Here is a 6232-nt window from a genome sequence, read left to right on the forward strand (position 1 = left end):
AGGGTCTGCCTTCTCCCCACTTGAGCCTGACTCCCCTCCCAAGCTGAGCCCCAACAACTCCCATCAGCCATGACCTCCCCACCTGCCACCTACCTCACTTCCCTCTACAAGGCCTGACTCCATGTGAGGGGAGAAGAGGTGAATCTTCGGAGACCCTGGAGGCCTGTGGTTCCCCTGAGATCTCTCCCTGACTCCCAGTCCCCCTGGGACACAAGCCTGTCCTTAGGTCTATGGGGGGTCATTAGATCTTCTGAGAGACTCAGACATCCTGGGGTGGTCTGTCTCCATCTGAGCAAAGAGGACATATGTGTGCAGAGCTGGGGTCCCAGAGGGTGCTGGGAAGGAGAACAGGAGAGGTGGGAGGCCTGGGCTGACCCTAGAGTTCCCACCTCACTCGGACTTCTCCTGCATCTGCCTGGGGTCCCCACACTAAGACCCTCTCACTGTCCACCTGAGACACCTTCTGGCAACAGAAGAGAGAGAGGGGTGAACAGGGGTAAGGCTGTGTCTAAGGGACAAATACTTTCTAAGTGACCATCTCTACAGCCAGCTCACTCTCCTTTCAGCCCATGATTGTGCTGAGGACTGGACCCTGAGCTGACAAACAGAAAGACAGGGTGAGGGGCCTCACCTGAGACCAGGAGGTCCAGGGCATCGCTGGGGTTTGACCACACCTGGGGGCTGTTCCTGTAATAGCCATAGCATCTGAACGTCCACCTGTCGCTGGGGGTCATGGGGCCCACAGAGAACAGGGCCTGGGACTGCCCACTGGGCTGTGGCTCTGAGTCCTGGGTCCAGGAGAGCCTGTGATCTCCTTCCTTAGTCAGAATGAATGTGTCAAATCCCTGCCCTGAGCCACACTGGAGGTTCACGTTCCCTCCTGAGGTCACCACAGGGCTGGGCAGGGCTGAGAGGCTGGGTTTGCTGTAGGATCCTAGGAGAGGAGGAGGCAGCATGTTAAATGGGCTCACACCTCCCTCACGTCCCCCAGGGCTGGGCTGTGAGAGGGAGACACCCTGAGAGCAGACCCCCTTCCTGAGGGCAGAGCCTGAGGCTGGGACCCCTGAGTGTCCTCTCACCTGTCACCACCAGCTCCAGGAAGTCACTGTGCCCTGACCAGCCAGTGGGGCTGAGGTAGTAACAGTGATATATCCCTGCATCATGCTCTGTCATGCTTGTGATGAAGAACTTGGCCTTGTCCCCAGGCTCCAGTGGCTTCTGTTCTTTCCATGGTGCTGGGCTTCCCTCTTTATAAAGTAGGTACTCCTTAGCCTTTCGTGTTCCCTGACAGCAGATGGTCATGGGGCTCCCGCTGGGGATCACAGGGCCTGGCTCAGCCCAGAGGGTGGGTTTGGGGAGGGTCTCTGGAAAGAATCAGAGGCTGGGTCACAGGACATTCCCACCCCTGGTCCCCAGGTCTCAGTCCCAGATGCCCCCCTCTGTCAGACAGATCTGCACCCCTTCCCCTATTGCCTGGGGGGTGGCCCATGTCCCCAGAGAACAGCAGAGCAGGGAACCTGGGGACAGACTCACCTGTCTGCACTGGGGTCCTGAGGCCCACACTCAGCACTGGAAGACAGTCCCTGTGAGAGATTTGCCCTGAACCCTAAGCAGATCCCTCCTCCCCATGAGCCTCCTGTTTCCTGGGGTCCCCTCCCCCTCCTCCCTTCTCAGTAAGATAGAGCAGGGCCTTGAGGGTGGGGCTCATGGCGTCTTCTCCCAGTGGCCACAGCTGAGCAGATGGAGCAGACTGTGGGGCCAGCAGGGTGGCAAGACAGACACACAGGTGGTGGTCACTTGGATGCTGGCCCTGCCTGTCATGGGGTTGTCACGCCAGCAGCCTATGTAACCAGTGGTGTAATGTGCTCACTGGTAGTCCTACGTGGGGTGAGTTCCGAGATTCAGTGAGGAAACCGGCCTTGTTGCTGGAGTCCTGTGGGATCCTGGTATCCAAGGGCTCAGAGCCCCTCTCTTTATACAGAAGGTAGACATTAGCCTGCAGAGACCCCGGACACCAGATGGTCATGGGACTCCCCTTGGTGACGATGGGGCCTGGGTCAGCCCAGATAGAGAGTTTGGGGACAACTCCAGGAAAGGAATCAGACCTGAAAGACCTGGCAGCCTGTCTCCCCCTCATGACGTCATGAATGAGCCAGTGATGCCATTTCATGAGCACCTACTGTGTGTGAGGCTCTGCTGGGGTCTGTCACTCATCTCCTCTCACCTCATGCACCAGGGATGCTGACCCACCACTCACTTCACTGAGGCTCAGAGAGGTTCATCACCTGCCCCAGGTCACCCAGCCTGGATGGGGCAGGGCCGGGACTGCAACCCAGGACTGTGAATTCCCTGTCCTGTCCTCACCCTGCCCCCCAGGGGGACATCAGCTTTCTGCTCTAGGCTCCTCCTCTGCAGGGGCCTGTCCACGTCTCCTCTGGAGCTGAGGGTCCTTCTTCATTACCTGCCCCCAGCACAGCAGGGACAGGGTGTGGTGTGGACTCTGAGTCTCTCCCTCATTGGTCTCCACCCTGCAGGCCCTGACGCCCCTTGGGAAGGTCGGGCTGGGCTGGGGGCTCTGTCTTCCTGAGCTCTGTGAGGCCCTTATGTCATCTCATCTCCCAGTAGCCTGTGAGCAGGATGGGACCAGGGATGAGCAGACAGGAACCCGACACTCAGAGGAGAGAAGGGACCGCCCAGCCCCACAGCAGGAGCAGCAGAGCCTGGAGCTGAGCCAGGGCTGATCCACCCTGTTCCCTCCTCTGAGCTGAGCCTGAGCTGAGGGGTAGGACTGGGTGCCCGGACCCTTGTCCTGCCTGTCCCTCCCTGTACAGTGTCACCGTCACTGAGACAGAGGGGACAGGCCCCATAACATCACGACCTGGGGGCTTCCCTGTGAGGCCCCTCTCCCAGGAGGTCAGGGCCAGAACCGTCAGGAAATCTAAGCTCTGGACAAGAATTCCCTCCTTTTCACTTAGAGACACTGAAGCCCAGACACTGAACCCCTTAACCCCCATGGTTCAGCCCCTGTCCCCATGGAGGAACCCACCATCTCCCCACAGACTCTCACCTACCCCTCTGTGGGCCTTACTTAGAGCCTCTTGGGGATGAGGATAACAGGTGTGGGGTGAGGGCTGCCTTCTCCCACTAGAGCTCAGCACCCCCTCCCAAGCCTGCAACTCCACATCTCTCTCTGCCCCGACCACCCCACCCATCACCAGCTCAGACCCTGGGACTCCCAGCCCCCTGGGACACAAGCCCATCCTTGAGGTTCTGGGTCACTTGATCCCCTGACAGACTCTCAGGACTTGCTGGGGGCGGGGGAGTGTTGTGCTCCCTCTGAGCAGAGCTCCCCAGGACTCACCAGCTGTGAAGGTGGGCCCTGTGGGTTGGGGGCTGGGGCCTCCAGAGGGTCCTGGAATTGAGGATAGAGAGGGGTGAGGCTGGGGCTCACTCTAGAGTCTCCAAATCACTCGGTCGCTTCTCCATCTGCTCTGTGATCCCCAAAGACAGTCCCCCTGCCCACAATTTCCCAACCCAGTTCATGGGGAGGATTCAACAAAAGTGAGAGCATCTCTGAGGGCAGATCTCTGCTGGGTGACCAACACTCTGACCCTCACTCTCCTCCAACCTCAGATGTCTCCTGGGGGCGGGACCCTGAGCTGCCTGTGCTCAGAGAGGCTGGGATCAGGGGCCGCTCACCTGAGACCAGTAGATGCAGGGGGTCACTAGGGTTAGACCACTCCTGGGGATGCTTCTTAAAATTGCCATAGCATCTGAACGTCCACCTGTAGCTGGGGGTCACGGGGCCCACAGGGAACAGGGCCTGGAACTGCCCACTGGGCTGTAGCTGTGAGCCCAGGGTCCAGGAGAGCCTGTGATCTCCTTCCTTAGTCAGAAGGAACCTATCAAATGACTCCTTTGAGCCACAGTGGAGGGTCACGTTCCCTCCTGAGGTCACCACAGGGCTGGGCAGGGCTGAGAGGCTGGGTTTGCTGTAGAATCCTAGGAGAGGAGGAGGCAGCGTGTTAAATGGGGCTCACAGCTCCCTCGTGTCCCCCAGGGCTGGGCTGTGAGAGGGGAACACCCTGAGAGCAGACCCCATTCCTGAGGGCACAGCCTGAGGCTGGGACCCCTGAGTGTCCTCTCACCTGTCACCACCAGCTCCAGGGGGTCACTGTGCCCTGACCAGCCAGTGGGGCTGAGGTAGTTACAGGTATATCTCTCTGCATACTTTCCTGTAATGAGGAACTTGGCCCTGTCTCTAGGCTCCAGCAATTTCTTTCTCTCCAAGTACCAGCGACTGCCATCTGCATACAGCCGGTACTCCTGAGCCTCCAGGGTTCCCCGACACCAGACGGTCACATTGCTCCCCAGGGTATCACAGGGCCTGGATCAGCCCAGATGCCAGAGGCTGCTTTACAAAAGACCTTCCTCCTCACCCCCCCCCCCCCGCTCAGTCCAAGATCCTCTCATCCCAGCACCTCTGTGCTCCCTCCTGAGCCCCAGGAGTGAAGGAAGTGGAAGGACATGGACCCTGGTGAGGACTCACCTGCCTGCACACGGGTCCTCTGGTCCAGACTCAGCCCTGGAAGAGAGTCCCTGTGAGAGATTTGCACTCGGGCATCTCAGCTGATTCCCTTCCCATCAGGGCCCCGTCCACTGCAGCTGCCTGAGCCTGGGGGAGTAGGATGGGCAGCCGCCCCTCCTACTCCCACTCCCTGTGACCACAACTGACCAAGGCAGAGGAGAGCAGAGAGGATGGATGTCATGGCGTCTGCTCTGAGGGCTCCTGCTCTGCAGATGGAGGAGGCCTGGACCTGAAGGACAGAGACGCACAGGATGTGATGAGTCAGGAGCTGCTGCCGCCTTCTGGGTTTACACAGCTGTGGATCCATAGCCAGGGGAGGGCCCCACCCTGGGCCTGGTTCTGCATCTCCCCAGGATGAGGCTCACAGGGAGTCCAGGCTTCAGAGGCTGGTCAGCAGTGTCTGAGGTCTCACCTGATCCTCAGGGTCTCATGTGTCGGCTGGTCTGACTCCTGCTCAGAGAGGGCGAGATGCAGGATATGGTTCTGACTTGGCCCCTGGGAGTCTGTCTCTGAACAGCCCAATGGGACACCCAACCACAGCTCTTGAGGGAGCTCATTTATGAAAGAACTAGAGGCCCAGTGCCTGAAATACACTCATGGGGGGAGGGGGGGTCCCTTAGCCCGGCCTGCACCATCTCCAATCTGGGACTTTTCCAGGCATGTCCTACTGCTAGTTTAGGCCTGATCCCACCTAAACCGGCAGTCAGACATCCCTCTCACAGTCCAGGACTGCTGGCTCCTAACTGCACACCTGACTGCCTGCCTGATCACCCCTAACCACCTCTGCCTGCCAGCCTAATCACCCCTAACTGCCCTCCCCTGCTGGCCTTGTCACCCCTAACTGCCTCTGCTTCAGCCCCTGCTGGCCTGGTCGCCCCTAACTGCCTCTGCTTCAGCCCCTGCCAATAGGTTTTGTCTGGAGGGGCTTCCAGTCTAATTAGCATGCTACCCTTTTATCAGTATAGATCTTCTGAGCAGATTCCCAGTGGCCTCAGCATTTCCACGACTTTCCCTGATTCAAGGGTCCTGGTAGGTTCACATTCGTGCCAATGCTTCATGTTTCCTGCCTTTTTAATTTTCATTATTCAGTGTAGGTATTGGTACCACCCTGTGGTTTGATGTACATTTATTTCTTCAATGATTTAAAAGGTCAGCACCTTTTTTAAAAAAACTTTTTTAATCCTCACCCCAGGATATTTTTCTTCCATTGATTTGTAAAGAGAGTGAAACCGAGAGACAGAGAGGAAAGAGAGGGAAACATTGGTGTCCGAGAGACATCAATTGGTTGCATCGAACATGAGGGTTGAGGAGCAAATCTGCAACCATTTCCCCCTATATTTGTGTTCTTGTGTCCTCATGAAGAAAAAAATCTCTCTCACAGGTTAATAAGATAATTTGGTAAAAAGAAATAGTAATTGATTGACTTTTCATGTTTTGGTCTGTCTCCCATCTGGCATTGCTTATTGCAAATGCTGTGAGGCAGGTAAGATGTTCACCATGTCCTAGAGACTCACCCACTGGCCCAGCGCCATGGGATGGAAAGACCATGACCTCCCCACTGAAGGGTCCAGGTGACTCCACACGAGGGGTCTGACCTGGAGTCTTCCTTCTTCTCCTTTGGATGAGGCGTCTCTTCTTTCCAAT

The 6232-nt window shown here is 57.4% G+C and overlaps 1 pseudogene; it reads right to left on the reverse strand.

The window, feature by feature from the left end:
• LOC106695125 overlaps positions 1-4769 on the reverse strand; it is an 11342-nt pseudogene extending 6573 nt beyond the window's left edge.
• Between the last annotated feature and the right edge of the window lie 1463 nt (positions 4770-6232).

This window comes from Myotis lucifugus, unplaced genomic scaffold (assembly GCF_000147115.1).
Source record: "Myotis lucifugus unplaced genomic scaffold, Myoluc2.0 scaffold_862, whole genome shotgun sequence".
Classification (NCBI taxonomy): domain Eukaryota; kingdom Metazoa; phylum Chordata; class Mammalia; order Chiroptera; family Vespertilionidae; genus Myotis; species Myotis lucifugus.